The sequence below is a fragment of the Dicentrarchus labrax genome, unplaced genomic scaffold, assembly GCF_905237075.1.
Source record: "Dicentrarchus labrax unplaced genomic scaffold, dlabrax2021, whole genome shotgun sequence".
NCBI classification, from domain to species: Eukaryota; Metazoa; Chordata; class Actinopteri; family Moronidae; genus Dicentrarchus; species Dicentrarchus labrax.
In genome coordinates, this window is record NW_026136704.1 from 31840914 (window position 1) to 31865592 (window position 24679).

At 40.3% G+C, this 24679-nt stretch overlaps 1 protein-coding gene across 4 annotated transcripts in view; it reads left to right on the forward strand.

Moving 5' to 3' along the window:
- Positions 1–24679, forward strand: part of si:cabz01090165.1 (uncharacterized protein LOC100333421 homolog) — a 357316-nt gene that overhangs the window by 128021 nt on the left and 204616 nt on the right. For 3 of the 4 annotated variants that reach the window (XM_051399643.1, XM_051399645.1, XM_051399647.1), the window contains one exon: positions 5479–5606. The gene's annotated coding sequence lies outside the window, so the exon portion shown is untranslated. The remainder of the gene's footprint in view (positions 1–5478; positions 5607–24679) is intronic. The other variant, XM_051399646.1, reaches the window with a different exon arrangement.

Genomic DNA, 24679 nt, shown 5'->3' on the forward strand with positions numbered 1-24679 from the left:
AATCACAAAGTATTCTCAGATTTCAAGTCAAATAATCGCAGAAAACTGCAGCGTTTTGCTTTTGTGCTACAGCAGCTAAACCGTCCGTCACAGGGTTTGATTTTCCTCAAATTATAACAGACACACAATGGAAGAATAAATCCACAGTGTGATTAGAACTTTCTGTCTCCCTCTTTCTCACTGATGTAAAACCCGAACCCAGCAGCACCAGCTTCATTTCCTTTGTTCTTGGCCCTCCGTGCTAGCGGTGTCACAGCAGGACGTACTGTAACTGTTCATTCCTCAGACCGTGTTTATTGCACCAGTGTCAGCTCCTCTGTAATTACAAGTGACACTTGACGGCTGCTCGTGTAACACAGGCAGAAAGGATTTTAACTGAATTCACTCCTGAGATTGAAACTGTATCTTTCTCTCTGAACAGAACGGCAGCCCTGACGGTTACGTTGGCAGCTATTATTCTTTAGTTCCTTTTAAAGTTTTCAGACATACTGCTAAAATGTGTCCCTGGAGAGATTCAGTATATAACGATATAAGCGCAGGCTGAAACTCTGAGTTTAGTTGAGAGACATCCCCAAAACCCCAAAACCCCCCCAAAACTTATTTGTCTTTATCTAACAGTGGTTTACAGGGTACGGTTTCTATAGCTAAATTAAATGGTTTGAATTTGAGTAAAAGCATCAGTAAGCAGTGTTGTTGAATAGCATCTGAAACACACCTGGTCCCATTCACACATACAGGAAATAACAACAAAGCCCATATTTTACTCGACTTGCAGCGCAATAACTTCTATTTTACTTTCTCTTTGGCTTTCGCCTCTTACAGGCTCATAACAGATACAACCCACCTCTCTGATGTTTGCAGCCAATCAATAAGACAGTGATGTGACACTGACCTGTCTCATCCCAAATGTGATCCAGCTCATATTAGTTCGAGCATCAGTGGTTGTTGCTAAAGTCCTGCAGCCTGTTGCACCAGCTGTGTGTAAGTTCAACCTTAGTTATAACGTAAATGATTACTAAGATTTATGCATTACTATAATAAAAGCGATTTTACCACAGAGATAAATTATAACTTAACTCTTAGTAACTATTAAATAGTTACATATGCCCCTAAGGCAGAATTCTACTCACTTATGGTATAACAGAAGTTGTTTCTGTTACACTGCATCATTTCAAATAGACCTAACTTATTGATATATTTCAATATTGATCTAGCTTACTACCATGTGCTGCGATGACTCAGCGATTAATGAACGACGTGGTTGCCTCCGCAAAGTCCTCGAAGGGGAATTATCCCGCTTATAACATAGTCACTTATTTCACTCTGTTTCCCTGGTAACACCTGAGGTCCTTCCTAATACCTGGAAGAATCATTACCATCCCATACGGCTCTAATGCAATGGAAACAGTGTTCACTACTCCAGTAAATAGGATGAACCATAGATACAACTTCCCTCCGCTCAGATCAGCTCATCTTTATGTAAAGTCAATTTACACACGGAGCAAATTTATAGCGACAATGAGCAACCAACAATATAAAGTACGAATATATAGAAGCGGATCAAAAATAACATTTACAATATTTCATCGCGATTGAAAAATAAAAAAAGATTTTTAGAATATGCTTTTCTTTCTGTTTTGATCATTAATTCTACTTTTATCACCAAACAAGCATTTATTATCATAATTATAATTCCACTTGTGATTATGCTAAATAAAGTTGGCATTGTTGCAAACTGAAGCCATGATAATCTTCCCTGCAGCCACCTTCCGCCCTACACGATGTTAAACCTGCTGCAGTTTGGTCCTATAGACTCCTGATCATCTGCTGTTGTTCATGCAGTCAGACTATAGCTAATCTTTTCCCATGTAGCTCCAAGCCATGCTATAGCTACTGCTAATCTCTTAGCCTGCAGCATTAGCCCGTGCTAAGGCTAATCCCTTTTTGTGTAGCATCGGGCCGTACTAGCTGTAATCCGCTGTTGTGTAGCCGTGCTAATGCTAATCCAGCTGTCAGTCAGAGACGTGTCGGCCGGAGGGAGAGTGGCTGTGAGACACCTGTCTGCTGCTCACTCTGGTCCGGCTCCCCTCCTTCACTCTTATCTCCCACTTTGAGTCTGACTTTACCTTTTTTTTTTTTTTTTTACACATCTGCCCATCTCTGCCTTCTTTTTCACCTCCTTCTTTCACTTCCATTTCTCTCTGTCTATATCTGACTACATTCCCGTTAATCTCTTTCCTAATCCGCCCTTCTTTTGGAAGAATGTCGCACAATAAAGTCGATGTTGAACCACTCATAAACCCGGCTTTTACAGCTATAGCTTCTCCTCACATAAAGAGGAGTATGGGAAATGTATGCTTTTTGTGATCGCTGTCAGTTTGCTGCTGTTTTATACTTAAAAATCGTCACTGAAATGTGTGTGTGTTTATGAGCGGCTAAAGCTGCTATTATTCCATTATTTTTCTTATTGTCCAAAAATACCATGTATACAGACCTAAAGCAACAATGAGTCAGTACTTCTTTTCTTCCCTACCCATTCTCATTGTGGAAGCTGAGTTGTGGAACAAGAGGATTTGAACCCAAATGCAGACGGCAGAGCAGCAGCAGTTTAGATGATTTATTGTAAAGACGGTGGCGGAACATTAATGTACATCACGATGAGGTAATACCCCATAATAGTCAAATAAATCCAAAAGAAAGTCTAAAAACTGAGGAAGTAGTCCATACAAACGTGGAAACACGAGGGAAACAGGCAGAAGGCTACGCGTGTGAACAAGGACGAACTAACAAATGAAACAAAAACTCAAAGACTGACTTCTCAGCCGAGCTGCAGGATAAGAAATAATCCAGGCGGGGCAAACAATCAAAACTGGAAGTGAAGTAAAACAAGACACAAGAGCAAGACAAGAGCAGGGAAATTACAAAATAAATCAGGTCATACCCTGTCTGTGGCTCTCAGCTCAAAGCCCATTGGAAGGTGTAAGTCTTAGAAAATGGCTCACAAATATAGTGAATCAGTAATTCACTAAAACAGCTGTAGCAGTGTTTATCAAATGTTACTTAGAGGGTAATAACCAGTTTTGGGGAACAAAGTAAGACGTTGAAATACACACGACTTGGTCATCACAACGTTGTAGTTTTCCAATTCAAGTAATTAAGGTATTTAGTTACTCAAATAAGTAATCCATTACAGTTCAAATTCTGCTGTATTCCCATGTTCCTTTTCTCCTGTTTATTTGATTCTCTGGCTAGACAGCTTCCTGTCGTTCCCCCAGTGAGTCTCCTCCTCGTTCCTCCTCCCAGTCACTTCCACTCACTCCTTTCTTGTTATTCATGTTCTTTTCAGCTCATTTTTCATGAACACTGTTGTTTTTCGGCCATCGTCCATCATGTTGTGTTTTAGAGTCATTTAGATTGTGTTATCCAGTTCAGTTGCACCTTATCATCAGGACTTTCTCATATTTTTCTTTTTGTTTTGAAGTTATTACAGCCTCCCTTTTTGTGTCATTTATCTCCGCTGCACAAATTGTGTTTCTTCCGCGTTCTTCTGTTGTGGCAGCGTTTTATCACCTTGTTTAATTACCTTACTTGTATCTTTTATGGAGGCACAAACTAAATTAACTAAAGTAAACAGAAGTGCATCCCTGCAGGCTTGGAGCCAATTCAAGTTAATAAATTTAGAAAGTGGGATTTCTTCAAATAAAAAAGCAGAGAAAAAAAAAAAAAAAATATATATATATATACTACATTTTTGCCAATGCATAGAATGTGATATAACTATTCCTCCAAAAGGCGAACAGTCACCTACGCTACACCCACACCGCTCTGACATCAAACTTAGAGAAAAATTCCACCTTCAGGCGTCTTGTTGGCACAACGTTATATATCATCAGTCTGTGATGCTGACTGTGTTCCAGGAATTCTTCTGTGAAAAAATGTTCTAATTTATTTTTTTGCCCGCTTTCCCTCAACCTTCCTCGTCAGCTTCACTTAGTGGCTTCTTGCATTTCCCAGAATGCCTTAGGAGAAACCCAAGAGAGCACACATGAACAATCGGCTGCAGGTTACGGTGTGTGGGTGGACCGAGTGATGAGGAAAGCAAGAAAGTCAGAGGAGTTTTTCTAGCTGTGAAAAGCGAGAGTCGTGCCACTTGCTCAAAACGAATCTTTTTCATCTGTCGAGGCCACAGAAAACTGCATCTCTTCTTCTTCTCTGGTAGATTGTTCCCTGTATGATCGCTGAATGTTGGGAGTAAATGTCAGCGGCTTTAGACAAAACTCTCGCTCACTGATTCTGAAGGATTGTTGGCAAAAATGCCAAACAGAAGCATTTTTGAGTATTTATACATCAAGATTCCTCTCTTTCCCTATGAAATGTCAAAATATTTGGGTCATTTGGGTGACGAGCTAACCCCTCCATTCATAAAGTGCACTTGACCTTGTTAGCTCGGGGGTCGTGGAAGCTAGCAAGTTGGAGTTGTTTTTCAATGTCAGTTGGTAAAAACTTTCCATTTCCCACAGCACATGGTTGAATGGCTTAACCATGCCCATTTTCAAGCACTCAAATCAAATCCTTCCTGAACAAATGTATTCCACCGTACCTCGTTCAACTCAAATATTCTAACTGCTATTTCTCCATGCCTGAACACTGAAACTGCTTCTCAAATTTTAAATAAGAAACACTACTCAACTGTTTCTTTGCTATGATACACACCAACAGTCCTAATATTTTCAGCTGATGATCACACAAGCCAAAATAAACCAGTGAATCCTCAGAGCTACAGTAGAACTGGGACACGTTTGGCATTTCTTTCTTGAAAACTGACTTAAACAATGAATTGATTGTAAAATGTTTGCCAATTCATCTTCTGTTTGACGCACAGATTAATCAAATAAGAAATTCAGCTCTTAAACACTCAACCCAGTGACTCAGAACAAATGAACTTGCATTTAATTGCATTGCAATTAAATGATTCAGTTGGAATTTAGGACTTTATGCGACATTGTGGTCCAATGTAAACCAGGACTTGACTAAAAACTTAAATCTGAAGTCCTATTGAAATGATGCTTATGTTACTTTAGGTTTAGCAGATTTAGTTTTAAACAATGTAACTAGATGTTGCTTTACATGGAAATAGCTAAACTGGAGATGACTGAAAACGATTAATAGTCAATTGTCTGCAACTTAAAAATTTGATTTATTTACTGGCTGTGGATTTTACTTTACTCTTTCTAAGTCCTGCAGAGGAATCTTGAACAAAGGAAACGAGGGAGCGAAAGAAAGACAAGAGTGTGGTGGATAGAGAGAGGGTGGAGGGAAGTGACAGGAGGGACAGACGACAGAAGGAAAAAAAGCTCTAGGAATACTAATGAATTAATGATGCAACATGTTGACATTTCTCTCTTTCTCCTTTCCATCTCTGCACTCCTTCCCTCCCTTCTTCCCTCCATCTCCTCCTCTTTCTCTGCTTTTCTGCAGGTAGGAGGGTGCCCTTGTTAGCTTGTCATTCTGTTGTAACCCTGAGGCCGGCGATGTGACTGGAATGTGAATTCACCATAAAAGGACTGACTCTACCTGAGGACTCCCTGCTTCTCCAAGAAACTCAGGTAGGTCGCCTGTAATGGAATTTTTAATGCACTAATTCTAGATGTGTTCTGATTATCTGTGTGGAATAATTACAGATGGTGACCCGCAGGCCAAGACACATCCTGACAAATGTTAAATGTTTGATTGAGGCCTGCTTTTATGTGTTTTTTTTACAAAACCTGGGGTCTTTCCTGCTTTCGTTTAATAGTTTACTGTAGCAAGAAAGCCTTAAAGATACCAAAATATCTAACATTTATTAATAAGACTCAAAAGGACACCTAGAGTATGTAGCGTTAACATATTATTAGACAAAAGACAAAGTAGAACAAATTGTGCTCAACTTTTTGTCAGGTTTTGAGCAGCCTGAGTGGAGCAGGTTTCTCTCAGAACATTAATTCATTTCTCTCCTGCAAAAGCAAATTCATCCTGAACTGAAGAGAACTTTAGACACACACACTCTCACCCTGTGGGGGTTAGAGACAGAATTAGCTTTTCATCTTGCATTCTGTAGACATTTTTTGCTTCATTATCTCATAAAAAGTCTAAACCCAACCTCTTTTCCAGTTCCTGTTTGTACAGCTTCTATTGTTCCTGCATCACAGTCAGCATTGTAAAACAAAGTTTCCTATTTTGTTAGTTAAACATATCAGTTAATGTGAGTGCAATGTGAATGTAAGTTAGTTTGTTTGTTCTCTGTTTATGAGTTCTTAATGGAAACCAGAGATCAGGGGATATTGGTCCTTAAAAGGGTCGGTGTTAGATCGGTAACATGCGCGACCTGTGAAAGCAGGTCGTAAATGATCAAACTAGCTAAGGTTTGTCACCAAATGGCACTCTACATTCTGTTGTTCATCCTCTATAGTGTCCACTCAGTTCTCTTTGAATGGAGGAACTGTGAACGTATTGTGACGTCACCCATTGGTTTGTGGAGAGTTTGTTGCAGCGGTGACGCACTGCAAGTTGGTTCTGAAAACATCTGAGGCGTAACAGAATCTTCATTTTTATTCATATCTGATCAGCACTGTTTGACAGTTTGATCTGAGTTTGGTGCGTTGAGCTGGACGGACTCACTAAGAATGAGCTGTCAATCACAAGGTAGCCCCGCCCTAAAGCAAACCCTGCTTTATGGTCTGTTTTACTCTCAATGGGACAATCAGTTACTAAATGAACATCATGCTGTATGGAAGAAGACTGAAACTAGAGACTGAGACCAGAAACTCATCAGGAAACTGTTTACTGAGCTCATACACCAGCTGAGAAGTCAGCTCATTTCTCCATAAGACTGAATACGAGCCAATGGAGCTGCCCCCTGCTGGCCATTATAAAGAATCCAAGTTTAGGACTTCCACATTGGCTTTACTTCACAGACCCGGAAGCTCTGTCCACTAATTACAGTATATACTGTCGATCAGAAGGGCAACTTACTATCATTATTTTCAATCCACAGACACATCAGGAGCAATTTTGGGTTCAGTGTGTTTCTCAAGGGCACTTTAGTGGGTGGTTCGCTTTACCACTAACCTTACGATTAATGGCCAGTCTCTGCTACCTGAGCTATAACCTCTCTCACTCTTTCATAGGCTTTGTTGCATCTGTTAGGGCTGGCCTTTAAGATATAAACTACAGAAAAAAAACTTAAAAAGAGACGTTTGTGGTTATAAGAAAACATTTAGGAATTTAGCAGTGCCTTTAAATGAGGTCAGTCCACAGTCTCGTCTTTGTGTGAATATCTATTACAGCTGATCATTTTCTACGGTGCACTTGCTCAAGGGGACACTGTAATGGGGGACTGGGAATTCATTTATCCACTGTACCTGCTACTGTGTTCCAGCCTCAGTTGGTGAGATGATCTGATAATTCCTTGCATTAACTTTTGTTTGGATCCTGACCTTTGACACGCTGTGTTCACTGGTTGCATCTAGTTCAGCCCTTCCTTGTGTCTGTTTCTGTGTCTATGCATGCATTGTTTATTGTGGGTGTTTTGCTCCATGAACATGTGTTTGTGGTGCGTGTCAGTGTCAGTCATTGCTCTTTGAGGTTTCTTTTAAGCAAGCCTAAGTAGACGCACACGGACAGTGATGGTAAGTGTGTGTTTTCCTGAATAGATGTAAGGGACGGGACAGACCTGCTGACTCATGCACAGCTGATGGATAGTGCTTTATTCCTGCTGTGCGTGCTGTAGCAGACTTAAAGCCACTGAACTGAACTCAGTGTTCAGTAAAGAGAGATTGTAAAATACTGTGCGTAAAAGTGCTGCTTTTATTTTTATATTAACGCTAAAACCCTAACCCCTACCCCCTAACCCCTAACCCTAACCATCTAAATCCTTAAACATGTCATTATAGATTGTGGATGTCCATATGTATTAATAAGTAAAGATTCAGCAAGTTCAAGTCCTTAACTAGACCCTTCTACTCTCTCCTTCTTGTCTCCCTTTATTCCAAAACTCCATGAAGCCAATTTACAAAATAAAATGTCCTGGTAAAGCCTCACAGTTGAGTCACTTAGCTAACTTATCCAGAGTGACTCACAATGGCTGCAACAGTATAAGCTGCAATAAGCCCCAATTCCTGCATCACCCAAAGTACAAGTGTCCAAGAAGAAGAGCTGTAAGAGGATTGCAAGGGTCAGAGCTGCAGTGCAGACAAAAGATGGAATAAATATTCCTGTGTCCATTAAAAAAGGGATCTTGTGCAGTATAACAGCAGCGTGCTAGAGCATAAAATAAAATAGAAGAAGAAGAAAGACGAAGAAAACTTACGACATTTCTCTATTTGGTTTTTAAAGCGGCAAAGGTGGTAAAATAAAGAGCACAAACACAGACTGCATTTTATGTTAAGATGATTAAATATTAAAAACAATCACCATGTGCATTAGATTATTATGTTCCAATCGATAAAGTATTAAATGTATTAGTTTAGGGTTAGGGTTTGTAGCATCTGTAAGGCCGCAGCTGGACCCTTCTCTCTGGAGGAGCTGTCAGAAGTCTGGAAAACAATAACACAAATAATACTCATAATATCACAGTCATTTCATCAGGGTCATCTCGGCTTAGGACTGGAGACCTGACAATTATAACTCAAAGCCCATTTTACAAAATAAATGATGTGGGCATTAATCAGGCAGAAAAGGTCTAATGAACTATCTACACTATGGAGTTGCATTAGGGGAAGTGGTCCATGGTTTTTGTAGCCACACAAGGGTCTACAAATCTCTCTTGCACATTGGCACTTCATGAAAGTGCGATGCTACATTGCTGGAGAGCTCTTTTAATAATGCACAGTGACTAAGTCCATATTTAGTGAGTTTGATCCCAGGGGGAGTGCTGCTCTTGACTTGTGTCCCTCTCAGTGTCAGTGTCTTCAGTCTGTCCCACAGGGCCGTCGCTCTTCTGGCTTCGTAATGTGTTTAATATGCAGGAACAGAGAAGAGAACACTCAGTCTGTGTGAACTGATGATCATGATTACACATCAGGGTGACAGGAGAGCCTCTCCTCCCCAAAGATTCCTCCTCACCACTCTCTCGTTCTCTTTCCCTCTTTCTCTTTTTTATCCTCTGCAAACAGACGTACTGTACATATAGAAATATGCAACCCCACACTCACATGCTAGCCCTGAAAATCTAATCATGTGCCATTTCTTCTAAGAATAGAAAGGGGTGGGTGAAGCACCCGTAGGGAGCTGGTTAACTGTGTGTGTGTGTGTGTGTGTGTGTGTGTGTGTGTTCCCTCTCTGTAATCTCCATCTGATTAGTGCAGAACAGGGATGATGAAGGAGAAGGGATCCACTTTCAGCCAATCACTGACTGAGTGTGTGTGTGTGTGTGTGTGTGTGTGTGTGTGTGGACTAGGTGTGTGTGTGTGTGTGTGTAGGTGTGTGTGTGTGTGTGTGTGTAGGTGTGTGTGTGTGTGTGTGTGTGTGTGTGTGTGTGTGTGTGTGTGTGTGTGTGTGAAGAAAGGCGATAGCGTCCTCTCAGAGAATCAGTCATTTGATATTCCAGATCCTTTTCGGTTTTCTACATCATTTGGTGCATCCATTTACCCACAGTGCACACACAGATTCGGTGGGAACCTCTGCTGATGTTGCTTACTAAACACCACTTGTTATAGATACTACAATTGGCATGTAAGCTGATCAACTACCCAACAATTTAGCAGAAAGTGGTGGAACAGAAATAAGTACATTTATTGTATTGCAGTGTGCAACATTAAGAAGGATCTATTGTCAGAAATGGAATATAATATTCATAGATATGTTTTAATTATGATATGTATAATCACCTGAAAATAAGAATTTTTCATTACCTTAAAATGAGCCTACAGAGGGAGCGGGTTCTCTTCTATGGAGTCCGCCATGTTGAACCACTATGTTTCTACAGTAGACCAGATGGACAAACCAAACACTGGCAATGGAAATGCTCAGAATGGTTTAAAACTGGGTGTGCAAACCTGAACAGAGTGGGTTGCCTGTTGGAGGAAACGTACTTTGTGCTCTCTCTGTCATAACAAAAATGCAATCTAAGTTGTAATAAATAAATCAGAACTCCTGTTACTAATGCAGTGCTTGCACGCTATTTCCCAGTGTAGTTCCCAAAAGCATTATGTAAATGAGGGTGCCAGAACTCATGTACTTTTGGTTTCATATGAAGGTTTTGGACTTACATAATGTTACATAATAATCAGTTGATCAGCACACTTTATAACCTCCAGACATCAGAGCCTAAAGAGCAAACCTAACCACGGTTTATTCCCAATTGCATTCATGATTTTACACAAGCATACTAACCTAATTATAATGCTCTTAGTTATTAGCTTATAGTTGTAAAATGTAATGTAATGAAAGCAGATTTTAATACATTTTACATGTAATGCCAGCTTTTATGGAACCCAACAATGTTTCTATAAACCCAATGTCACTTTTAGTTACACGTTGTCCTTGTGAGGAACTTGCTCGCTGATTCCCTGTAGGTGACTGAAGAACTCTTGGCTGAACCTTGGATTTTTAGAGCACATACAGAAATAGTTTTCATTTGTGCTAGCAGCTCCGTCCCAAGAGGACCTGCTACAGTCTAAAAAAACTGCTTCTGATTTTTAAATCCGAGGGAGAGGTGGGATTACAGACCCCAGCATAAAGCAGTAATAGCAGTTCAACAGTGTCCTCTTCCTTTGATTTAACATCTCAATTGATAATTCAAGCAGAGAGAGCTCTTGACATAAAGGCCCCTATGGAGAGCTGGGAATATGATCACACGGCTGATATATTGTTCCAGCACCGGGAGACGCAGTGGTACTCCTTCGGGCTGTGCTCACTCTCCAAGGAGCAAATTACAGTACACAAAACTCTAAAACTGTCTCTTTACCGTGATTCAGATCTCTGCATCAGCGTACTATCACAGTCATTTATCATGTGCACGATGGATGTGTAATCTTTATCTGCCGTAGTCTAACAGAACAAGAAAATGGCCGACCTTTGACTTCCTCTCCATATCTGCGTCTCTGGCTCCATATCTCTCTCTCTGACCTTTAACTCTTCAGGCTTTACATCCCATTCTTCTGCTTTCTGCTCCTCTCTGGGAGATTTTACTGGACTGAATGAACATTTGCACACAAGGTCCGAAATTAACACTCAACAAATGTCGGTACACTTTGTCTCTTCTGGAAAAAAATCAATAAAGGGCCACCCTCCACTCCTGCTGGGAGCTTTGTGAAACGATAACATTTAAATGCCATGTCGGCTATATTTAGTTCCTGCTTTATGTCTGCTCCCGAATTAACATACAGCCCACATTTACCTACTCGTCTCTCTGTTTTTCTTCTTCTTTTACTAACTTTCATACATATGCAGTGTTTGCCTACTTTCTGCCTGTTCGTGATCACTGTCACGCACACTCACTTCCCCATCCCTGCTCTCTCTCTGTCACACTTTCTTTACTTTATCTCGCTTATCTTTCTCTTCCTCTTCCTCACTCACTCACTGTGCGTAACAAGTATCTCTTTTTTGAAAGTTTCTATGGGCTTCTGTCTTTCAAGTTATTGTTTGATTGCTTCCCTCTTTATTCGTCTGTTTCCCATCTCTCTTTCTCTCTCTTTCCCCAGCAGATGATAATATTAATATCAGTAGAGAGTTCCACGATCAAAGAGTCTATGATGAATAATAATTATGAGACAATTACTGCTCGGAGAGATAGGAGAGCTGTACATCACACACACACACACACACACACACACACACACAACACACACACACACACACACACAGCCAGCTTCTCATGCTTTTCAGTGTTGTTTAGATTTAGCTTAGCCGTTTCTTGTGCTAAAGCACGACACATAAAACATGTATGTTGCTTTTATCTTTTAACAATTTTAAAAATTTGGTTGTCTATTCAACATAGATTAGCCTAGCATATAGCCCATCTGAGTACAGGGAAAGAGAAAGTTGACAGAGGTACTGACCGAGGCTAGGTTACTGGAAAGGGCCGTAGCTTAGGTCAATTGACGGGAAAGTTTCAATCAGATGCCAAGTCACAATCAACAAGGCCACCAAGTCCTGAACTGTTCTCCAAGTCCTAAAAACGTCATACACCAAATTAAATGACATTTTGACCGTTTGTAAAAAAGTATGTATTACTTTGGAACTTTAAAGATATTTAAAATCAGAAGATCAGCGGTGTTTGGATGTGTTGTCCCTGTGAGAGTTACAATCATTTGTAGTTTCTGAGCTCAGTGCTTTTCATGTTGCTTTTTTAGAATTTCAATTTTTATCAGTTTTTGAAAGGGTTGGTACATAGCATACATATATTGTTTCCGGAATACAGGAACACATGGTAATGTTTATGTAATATGAAGGCAGATTCCAGTACATAAATCTAGAAGGGATTCTAAAGAGCGAAAACACGTTATCCATGAATTTTTAGTCATCCTGCAGGATCACATTGTCACAGAGATATTTGGACCGGTCTTTTATTTTAATATAAGCTCAGAACCGGTCCCAGAGAGACACCACTTACTCCCAATCATCACCTATTCTATAAGGAGTCAAGAGAGTAGACAAAGAATACAAGCTATTACTTTATGCAGACGACACTCTAGTGTTGATATCTGACCCCTTTGTGTCAATACCACACTTGAGGGACAGCATCCATTCATTTTCATTCATTCATCAGGTATACTATTAATGGGAATACATCCAAAGGAATGTCCATGTCCAAACTGTGTCTGCAGCAAGGGAAGTAAATACCTCTGCATCAAACGTTCTCAAGATGCAAGGGAAATGACAATGTTAAATTTTAAACCACTGAAAGATTAAAATAAACTTCTAACTTGCATTATTATACATTATTATAATTAGTATTATAAAAATGACAATGCTCCCCAATTAATACCATCCCAATCTCAATCTCAATCATCCCATCTCAATCAAACTATCATCTACTATTTTTAAGCAATTTAATGATATCATGAAGCATATTATCTGAGTCCAAGTCATGTGACTCCAGTCCACACCTCTATCACTACTGTAGGGCTTCACAAGCCACTTCACCAAAAAGTCATATTCAGTGGCTTTAATTGATAAAATCATTGTACGTAGGGAGGTATGATTATGATGTAAAACCTATTCTACCCAGTGAAAGCAGAACAGAAGATGCAGTGTGTGTGTGTGTGTGTGTGTGTGTGTGTGTGTGTGTGTGTGTGTGTGTGTGTGAGAAAGCTATATAGTTTATTTTTACCCTGAGTCTTTTCATTCCATCTCTATTTATCTGCAGCTCAATCTTCTCTATACAAACACCCCCAAAACACATAAATACAAACAGACACACACACAGATTTCCTTGGTTGATGTGAAAGTTGCCCTGAGATTGACTCACTGAATGCTCTCCTCTCTGATCATAACACTTTTATGTCTCTATCTCCAGTTACATCTGTGTGTGTGTGTGTGTGTGTGTGTGTGTGTGTGTGTGTGTGTGTGTGTGTGTGTGTGTGTGTCATCAGTCGGTGAGTCAGTGTGTTCTCCTTGCTCGAGGATCAACCAGGAATAAACACACACAGAAACCTCTCAGGTCTCTCTGTGTTGTTTTCTCTCATCAGTGATCACAGACCGTCCAACTCTTCACTCTACTTCACACACAATGAATCATGATGCCAATCAATCCTAGAAAACTAACCTGATTCCCTGTAAGCTCAGCTCCATGGGCCTTTTTTTTAAAACGATATTAACCTACTAGCATACTAAGTAATATTACATTTTGGTGTTTTTTACATAAATTGCACTTTTGGTCCTGTTTGTGTGAGGATAGATTTCTCAGTGTGCTCCTTCGAGGTTTTTAATTTTTCTCGCTATTTGTTTTTCCAAAAAGAATATGCCAAATGTACCCTATGATAGTAAGACAGTAGTGCCGAGGATGGTGGAATAAATATTACTGTGCAGGTATTTCTATGTACATGAGGTAGGTGGGTATAAGTTTTTAGTGAACAATGAAAATAAATCATTTACAGGTACAGTAGATGTTTGAGTCACATGTTTGTTGCACAGGAGTTAACTGTTCAGCCTGTGTCTGTTCAGTATGTGACTGCTACATTTTGTCATCAAAGGGAGTAGGTGTGGGCTGTGCAATCATCTGCGTACCTCTGATTTCTTGTGACCGTGTGGACTGTCCACACCACGCTACAAGGGCTTCCTGTAGACGCTGATCTACTGCGCAAGTGTGGAACGAGTCCTCCAAGCAGTCTACTACGTGGCCGTGGCGTCTGCAGCATACGCGTCTGTTTGGCAGTACATTAAGACCTTTAGACTAGCACTGTCACGTAACTCTATGCTGTTGTTTGATCCCATTCCCACCTGTAATTGCGTGTCCTTCATTTACACTTGCTGCTAATAAATAAACTCATCATCTTGGCTCTGCCCACACTGTATCTCAAGATGCAAATTAGTTAGGCGGAGCAGACAGACTCTGGAGAGGCCACTGTGACACTCCTGGTGCTAGCTTAGTATCTACCATCTGTCACATGACCCTCATCTTGCATGTCGTGGTCCCTCAAGAGTCTTCTGAAGTGGTGCTGCTGTACAGGCTCTACTCTGCAGAGGAAGAGATCATCTGTACTTTTCTTTGAGAAAGCAGAACTCCTCCTGTGTTTCCTGATTCAGATAAGCCACACATCTACATTGCATATGACTACCAGGTATGAATGTGGTCTTCAGGAGGATTCGGTGAAGCTCTGAGTATACTGGCAGCTCCTACTGGAGAATATTTGGAACTGCATGAACACGAAGCAGGATGTTGTTAAAAAGAGGCCATGTTAAAATGAAACCCAGCTGTACTGTATCTGAGTCAACAGAGCAAAGAGCAGAGGTCAGAGTCGTGGCTGCTGCAGATGATTCATGTTTCTCTCTCCGCCATGCAAATGATTCACCATTAATCCACCAAAGGTCAGATTTAATCTCTGTTGCTTTTGTTGTTCTGTCACCCTGAAGACCAAAATAAAATAAAATAAAATAAAAATGATAAATCTCTTTAGACTTCCTTTCATCTTCTCCCTTTTGTTATTTTATCTCCTCCCTCTCTCCTTCTCTGTCTTTTTCCTTCTATCCATTCACTCTTTTATCTTTTTCTCATCCCATTATAGAAGCAGAGGCTCCTGCTGCTATTCAAAAATTATCATACCATCCCCAATTAGACACTGAGCTCTCTCTCACTTTCTCTCTCTCTTACACACACACACACACACACACACACACACACACACACACACACACACACACAGGCGCTGTGGAATAAGCACATTGAGTTTCCTGCTTAGATCACTTACTTGCTCCTTATGTGTATAAGTGGATTTGCTTCCAACCTGGGGAAAGCAGGAGCGAGAGATGGAGGTGTAGAGAGTCAGGGAGCTCAAGAGGAAGGAGAGATGTATTATGAGAGGGAACACTGTGTATGTTGGAGTCATAAATTATTTTCTTTTTTCTACAGAGATACAATCTCAGGTGAAGCAGTCGACGCCCCCTCGAGCAGGTTTTGCACTTTCTGTGACTCTCACACACGTGCACACGTACATAAGCATCCAAAGAGAGCCAGCCCGGTCTCTTAGAAGTGACGTTTCTATATGACTGGGCTATGTTCTGTTTATTGAAACACTACATTAATGTACCATGCTTGAGTTGGACTTTGTACATCCACCATCCACCCCGACCCAGACTGGCAACAAAAACACTTTAAGTTTAGGGAAAGATTGTGATTTTGGTTAAAAGTTAATGAAAAATATCTTCTCTGAAGTCATCCTTTACAGTTACAGAAAAAATAATAATCATAATTAGATTACAGTTACATTTGGTATAAATTAGGGTATTAGCAAGATTACAATTTTAAAATACACTGAGCAGAGGACATATTTTTGGTGTTAGATTCCACGTTATTCTAAGGTCACATTGTTCTGTTATAGAATACACATCAATACTTCTCATTGATATTTCTTTTCTCCTATTAATTTGCATATTTGGTGTGAAGTAATCCATATGTAACAGAAAGTAATTGGGTTACGTTACTTTAACATTGTGATACTTGGATTAGGTTACTGACCACATGCTCAGAGAAACAAAAAACACATTTGTTAATGTTGAGTGAACAATGAGCTCAGCACAGAGCCCAGAGTGCATGTCCCAGCTAGGTGTAAGCTGCACACACACTTTTGCCTGTTGTTTAGTGGGCAGGAATGGAGTAAAGTGCGATTTTAGAGCTTTTAGCTTCAAACATCTGCCTGCATCTGGAAACGACTGGTGAGACTGAACTAAAACGGCGACCTTTGGGCTTTAATACCAAAGCAATAAGATGAAAGATGCTGAAACGCTCTGTCGAGCTGACAGGAGCTGCGGAGTCAGGTGATAATTGTCTTATTTTGATCGATTGTGAACAGGCACTGGAATAAATGTCCCCGCACTAACAGTGAAAATACTCATTTGCCCAGTAACAACTCAAACCAGCCAATCAGAATCAAGTGTTCTGCATAGGCACTGTACAGAAGAGTACTTACAGAGGATAATTAAGTGCATTATTGTACAGCAGTGTGTGCAGGAGTGCCAAGATTAGTGTATAATTTAGGTGTGTGTGTGTGTAATTTGATCTCATCAGCAGTTAATTTGCCGTTTGTTTGTTTGTGGCTCCTCTGTATGTGTGTTTGATTACATACCTACCCTGTATGCATGTGATCCCCCCCCCCCACTGTGTGTTTGCCCGTGTGATTGTGTGTAATCTGTGTGTGTGTAATTATAGCAGCTGTAAATAGGTCACACCGCAGAGCGTTCTCTCTGCTAATATGGACGTCTCTACCAGGAAGAACAATCGATAGCGGCACTGCAGGAAGAACAGTCACTTCTATCTGCATCCGTCTGTCCCCTCATCTCACCTTCTCCCCCCTTCTTCCATCTCTCTCTCTCTCTCTCTCTCTCTCTCTCTGTCATTTGTTCTGTCCTCCTTTCATCCTGTCCACTTCCTCTCCACTCTGTGCACCTTTCACTACAGATGCATTCAGTTTTTTTGATGTGGTAACATTCCCACTCACATGATTAAAGCAGATAAACAGCAACAAATCCCTGAATAGAAACTTTTCAATCATATTTTGACCATTTTTCAAACAGTCCTGGTCAGGAGGGCATCCAGAGGGGCGGGGGGACCCCAAGTGCCACCCCATTATCTCTACTTCTTCCATTCCACAGTCTTTCAGAGGCTGTAGTGAGCTCCGATTTAAGGTCATGCATGTCGTTTAAGTTAGGCTAAATTTCGGTGATGCAAAAACTGGCATGGCCCTTTTCAAATAGATCCCTTGACCTCTAACCTCAAGATATCTGACTGACAATGGGTTCTCTGGGTGTCCACGAGTCTTCCCTTTGCAGGCAGGCCCGCTTTTTGCTAATTCCGTGCAGTTGTGGGCAAAAATGTGGTATCTTCGCCTAGTGTGTTTGAATATCTCTGCTTACTGCGGTTGCATGAATTGGTAATGACTAGAAAGCTGAGACAAATACTTCATGAACCCCACTTATGCCACCCCAGTCAAAAAAGTCTGTAAACGCCCCTGGTCGTGGTCCTGGTACTTTCTGCTCAGTGCTCCTGTACAGTACTTACACAGATAAACACTCCACTTTGACTGGACTTTGCAGACGATATCTCACGTGACTGCACGGACCCTTTTAGTGTGTTTGATTGCTTCTTTAACCCTCTTCCTACCAACATATTAAAGACAAACAGCATATTATCTTTTTATGAAAGTTTAATTTGCAAATTGTGACAGTAGACAGAGCACACAAGCTCTGTGAGTCTCTTTTTTTAATCTAAAATGACTTTAAAATGACAATAGTGAGATCTATTAAAACTGCAACGAGGGAATTGGGTGCTTATGACTGGCATCCCCCAGGGCCCCAATACACTGGTATTTTTAAAAAGCACTAATTAAAACAAGAACAGAGAACATTAGCAACATGTTGATTGACAAAATCACAAAGCATTGGAATGAGAGAATAAAGCATCTTTGAAATATGAGAAAATGTACACCTCTGGGGTCTGTGGGACGGGTGTAAACTGCTGGATTAATAGTTTCCATCTTTTAATTTAGTTTTTTCTTTATCCAGCTATGATTTGAAAATAAATATGGATTTAACGCACAAAGTTCATAGAAATAAAAGCTATAAAAACTATAGCTACAAGATTATTTGTCTTAATAGGGAATCCGCTGATTTTTTAGTTTTAGTTGAATCTATGTCTTCAAATGTCTTCTTTCATCTGATGTCTAAATCCCAGAGATATTCGGTCTGTAATGATATTAAAGACAGAGAAATAGACTCTTTACATTCAAGGAACTGGAACCAGAGAATGTTCTTATGTTAAATTTATGTTCATTAACTTAATTTACTGCTAAAATTGCTGCTAATTAGTTTAATGTTGATTGGCTTTACAATTATTCAAGAACTTTAATGTCTTTTACTCCATTAATTAGCATTCTCTTTCTCCCTTTCTGTCTCTTTGTCTTTGTATGTGTTGCATTGGGTTATCATATTCATATTTTATATCTCAACTAAATTTTTGATATTTGTTTTCCTTGGTTAGCCGATCGGCCCCTCTGTGCCGAGCGGCCTCAGGCCCACTGAAAGCCATAAATCTGTCTGGGTGAGTTATTCGCAGTGTGGGAGAAAGCTTCTACTTATTAAACACAAAGGAAGCCAAGGACACAGCTCTTCTCCTCACTGGAGGGTGGATGTGAAAGGACTGTTCTGAGCCTTGGCCTCTGACCCTGTGGGAGTTGTAATGCCTGTACTTCATTACCGCTCTGTCCTCATTTTAGTTTAACTCAGTTTGTTTAGTCTCTGTTTTCTTGTACATTAGTTTGGTTCTTTTTCCAAACCTGGAGGAAAGACGCATCTTTGGTATTAGAATAATTACATAATTTGGTCTGAATGGGGAACAATAATTAAAGGTCAAAAGTTTAAACTGACACCAGGGTTGGTAAATTAAGCCTCCTGTGTTTGCCCTCGCAGAGACAAATTCACTCGAGCCAGGGTGAAACACTTTATTCTACAGTACTTGTACGCAATTAAACCTAATGGCAGTGTGCAGCACTTGGCTTTCCATGAATCATCTTGAGCAGTATCTACTTTATAGAAGCATGTAAGAGTTGTGATTATGAAACTATATTTTTTAAAGTGGAAATTATCACCTCCTAGCTGTGATTTTTCACAAGACTCCCACAATCCTCCTCATACTAATGAAATTAACAACACACAACAGGAGGTCATACTTCTGGGTCCTCCCTCTGTTCGTTTGCATGGATGACTGCAACTCACTGATGATAATGACGATAAATTAAGCTATTATGTCGTGCTGTTAGATTAGGTCTATAAGTCATCACTACAAGTGCATCATGGGACGGTATAGAATCTCTCTTCCCATCTTTGAACCATTCTTTCCTTCCCTTTTCTCCACATATCTCCTCTCAGCAGCGTGCAGAGCTGAGGAAACTCACTGACGGCTGGAGCGCGAGGGTTTTTGCGCCTGCGCCGCCTCCAGCCAGCTTGATACAATCTAACCCACCAAGCTGCTTTAATGAAGCTGTCAAACATACTGTACATTATTTAATTATTCACAACCTTGATGCAGATGCATGTGTATGGAGCTCTATATAGGTTGTGCATCAGTAACAAGAGCCATGAGCCCTGAAGTATTAATGAAGCTGCGCTGCAGTTAAAGAATGAAATTTGACACCGTCTAGCAGTCAAATCACGGTCAAATGTGTCCCATCTACCGAGGACGTTTGGCTGATACCCAACCAGGTTGGAGTTCCAGAGATTCTCAACAGTGGGCTCAGGACCTCAAAGTGGGTCACAGCAACACTGACAACATTGTCTCCTAGTAATGATGCTTCTTAATCACTAATTTGTACACAGAAATACATTTGGAGGGGAATGGAATTGCTGCACTCCCAACTCGAACCCTCCAGGTATCCATTTAGCATCAGTTTTGCGGTCAAACGTGCAGTTAGGTTAGGTTTTGGGGAAAAAAACGTATTGGTTAGGTTTAGGAAAATGTCATGGTTTGGTTAACTTTTGGTTTCACACTGGACATGAACAACGGCGTCCCATCCATCCACCCCAACCTCCTCCACATGAATTCAACATATCTGTACAGACAAAGGGAAGAGCTGCGGAGAAATGGCCTCTGCTTTGAAGGTCAAAGGTGAGAGAGAAAACGTTAACGCTACAAGCTGACAGTGCTGCCTAGCAACGGGAAACATTTTAGCCCCTAAGGCTAATGCTAGCATACTACCTGTGTTGACCGTATCTCCAAAGCCAGAATCGTTTCTTCTGCTTTTATTTTTTGTCACTGCAAAACATTCCTCAACATCAACCTTATTACAGCAAGAGATCACATGAGGGTGACACGTTGCTCCCTCTGCCATGAAAATCTTCTATCATGTAGTGTGTGCCTGTTTGAGATTAGAGAGAAGATGATCTGTGAAGTTTGTCCGTGTGTGTGTAGTGCAACCTGGTTAGGATAAAGTCCAGCATTAGACAACAATAGCACTTCCTGAAAATGTCAGAAATATTGTTAATTAAAACTTGAGACGGGACGAGTTTATACTAGTAACATGATGAAGTCCTATAAGTGTCTAAACATACCAACTGTTAGTGATGCCTTTGTAGGAAACTGTAGGAAAACAAATAGTTGTCAGTGACTTTTTTATGTTGATACAAAACAAAGTTATTATGTGTCTCTCTGCAGTATTTGCTGTAATATAGAAATGTCATTTCTGGAAGAGCAGGAGAACAGAGGTACAATCTGGGGACATCCTGAGATGATTCACAGGGTCAGGATTAGGCCCCGTTTCTGGGATTGTTATTAATCTGGTTTAAAATAGACTGCCGCAATCCACTGCTGGCGAAGATAAAATGCAAAACATACCTTTCTCAAATTCACACAACATCTTCACAGCTGTAAGGTTCAAATGTGTGAATAACTGTTGACAGCATCTCGAATAAAACAGACACAAAGAGACAAATATAACAAACGTTACATTAGACTGTTTGTCCTTCAGAAGACGTAACAGCACTGTGTGAGTGGAGGTCCGGTGCTGTTTGGACACAAACTGTTTGGCTGGTAGAAGAACTGACCCGAGTTTGGGATGAACCAGTGTCTGTGGGTGGGAGAGAAAACAAAATCTGTTTCCTGTTTTGGATGCAGTGCGATAAGAGCACAATGTCCTGAACACAACTCGGGCTCTCTGAGCTGCTGGCACAAAGACGGTAAACACACACTGTGGAGAACATTACTGCTTCATCGTACTACAAGGAGTTTCTAACTGCTTATGAAACAGTCTCAGTTTAACACTGATGCCTCTATACGACCTACATAAAAGACCATCAGTGAGATGATTGGATATTTCTGTATTCTTAAGGCCTGCCACCAGGTCGGATTCCCCTTGAAATCAATGAAGCGAGGTGATAGAAAGAGTACCGCTTTAATCCACAGGAGCCGCCAGAATCAACACAAAATGAAAGTTCCTTGTAGGGGCTTCATCATTTACAGGTAAGCTTAACATTTTTAAAGAAGGTTTTTCAGTTTTTTGATAATGATAATAATTTAAATAACTCCATTAAACCACTAATAATACTCGCAGCACAAAAGCCACCGCTTTGACCTGTTGAATCTTTATTCCAATGTTGACAGTTTCAATTCAGAAGTATGTTAACCCTGAAGTATTACGTTAGTGAGATAATCCTGTAGAGTTCTGAAAAATAAATTCATCTCTACAACACATCTTGTCATTACATCTTGTTATGACTATGTTTTATGTCCCTTCCAGACATGTTTTAATACATCACTGAAATATCCAGGATTTATGAATATAAATGTAAATATTGTTCATTTCCCAAATTTTACTTCCAGACATCAACACACTTCAGGTGGGGGTCCCTTAAAGGGGTCACCAAAGTGGTCTTAGAGGCCTTACTGAATTTAAGATGTGCTAGAAAACGTCACCTGGTTCACTTCTGTGAAGAGATGTAAAGTATCTAACATAACAATGGCCAAGCATTGAGGAGAATAAAACATTGAAGCCTATCATATAAAGTAAAAACGATTCAGAACCACTGGTGTAAGTTACGTAATGGACTATGATTGACTTCCTAGCTACAACTACTAAACCTTTTCCCTTTGAGGCCACAAAAGTGACTTGCAACTGTATATTTTATGATCAGAATTATAAAATTTGTCCTTTTTCTCTTCTCAATTTTTTGGATTTTGCGACTGTAACTGTGATTAATGGTTATACAATACATTTGACTCGTTTCACAGTACATACTGGCACACATGTGATGCTACCGCCCACACACTGTATTCAGCACTGCGTGTGATGTGTGGGATTTTGGGTATAGAGTATGCGTGTGGGTATATGTGTCTTTCTGAGCACCCATATAAAGGAACCTCTTTATGTTTTATCGCTAACATTCAGTTTTTTTTTTTTGGCGCTGCAAAAGCTCTCAGATACAGTCTCACTTGTGCCGTCTCTGTTCTGCTCAATTAATCAGCGCCGTCACAAAATAGACTCTCTACCATCAGTGGACCTAAATTGCTTCCGAGATGAACAGCTAAAAGCAACACTTTGAAATTACTTTTAAAATTAACTACCAATGTCAGCAGCCCCCAAATTGGCTGCAGAATGATCAATTCAAAGCAACAGACCTAAGTAGCTCTGGAAATGAACGGCGCAAAACAACGGCTGTAAATTATAATGAACAAATGAAAAGTAGTGATGTGGTCACAGGTTTGTTTTATAATCACAAAGGTGCAGGTGTCACTTTTTTTTGCTTATTTTGGATGTAAACTCCCGTTGAACTTCCCGTAAAGCTGGCTCACCCTCAGCTCAGCCTGTTTCTGGAGGGATGTTTTACTCCAGCGAAGTGGAAAAAGTCTTTCTGTTATCCTACAGCTTAAATTTTCCAAACTGATTAATCAGATTGGGGAACTTAAGCTGGTGCCTTAGGTTATTCAATTCAATTCAATTCCATTCAATTCAATTTTATTTGTATAGCGCCAAATCATAACAGAAGTTATCTCAGGACACTTTTCAAATAGAGCAGGTCTAGACCGAACTCCTTATGACATTATTTACAGAGACCCAACAGTACCACCATGAGCAAGACCTTGGCGACAAGGGCAAGGAAAAACTGCCTGTTAAGAGGCAGAAACCTAGGACAGACCCTTCAGCTCTAGGTGGGTGGTCGTCTGCCTCGACCAGTTGGATGAGAGAGAGAGAGAGAGAGAGAGAGAGAGAGAACAGAGGTAACGACAGAAGGACAGAGACAGAGACAAAGGTGCAACAACAGCAATTAGTTAGGCTTGTGTAAGGTGGAGAAATGAAACCGTTGGCAGAATATTGTGCAAAATGGATGCCGATGTTTCATAATCTTTATTGTAGATAAGTCACAGAATTATTTCCTCATGACAGAACACAATCGGTTTGTCCAAACTCAGTGGGCGTGAGGACGAAGAAATTAGATGTGATCTTAAATTCCAATGTCATGATGCTATACTGTGACCCAGCGTCACCGGCACGGACCTTTCTGTTCTGGTGTCACATTTCATACTTACATAGAAATAAGGAGACACCTTGCACAGTTATCATTCATATTTTCATGTCAACGTCAACCACAGCAAACATCTAATCAGCCTGAATAACTGAAAACATCTGTGTGGGTGTACAAGTCCTTTTAGCTGCTGCTCATTGACGCCAGTAATTGCTGCAGTTGTGTCACAATAAAATTCAGGAAGTGAATGGGGGTGTAGAATTTGCATTTGCACATATACACTGACACTGATATTCCTGTAATAAGCTAACATTGGCTGTCAACATGGTGTCACTCAAGTCATCAAAAACTGCCGCTGTAGGTATCTCCCTGGAGTCGGTTCTGGAAACGCTCGCCGTCAAAGTCACGTGACGTAGTACACAGAGCGAGAAAGTCTGCATGTAGAGGTGGTGGATGGATGGATGGATGGATGGATGGATGGATGGCTGTAACACACACAGGACTTTAACCTCGGTGACTGCTGGTATCCTGTGTGAATCCAAAAGTAATGAATTTCTTTCAGGTAGTGTATGTTATATAACTTAAGTTTTATTCCCCCCCGATCTCTAACAAAGTCACAGTCGTTCAGGGGTATTTAGAGTCTTTCATATTAAATCATACATTACAGCAACAAAGCACAGCAAACACAATGGAAGCTGACATTGTAATTGTTGGTCAGTGCAAGTTGGATATTAGACCGTTTCACAATGTTAATAACATAAGCTTTATTTTGAAGGTCTAAGTGAGCTGGTTGTGGCCGTTAGATCAACTTTGTGGTATTATCCATCTAGCTCTACTTAACTTTGCTTTAATTTGATACCAAATATTCGACATTTGTAGCTTTTTAGATGGAATTTGGTTGAATACTTATACAATATATAGCACTATAACTGTTGTATAATAGCCATTTCCTTTTAAACCAAACCAATTTCCCAAGTTAACTCACACTATAAAAAAAAACTCTCAGCTGTGGTTGCCAGAACTTTACCAGACT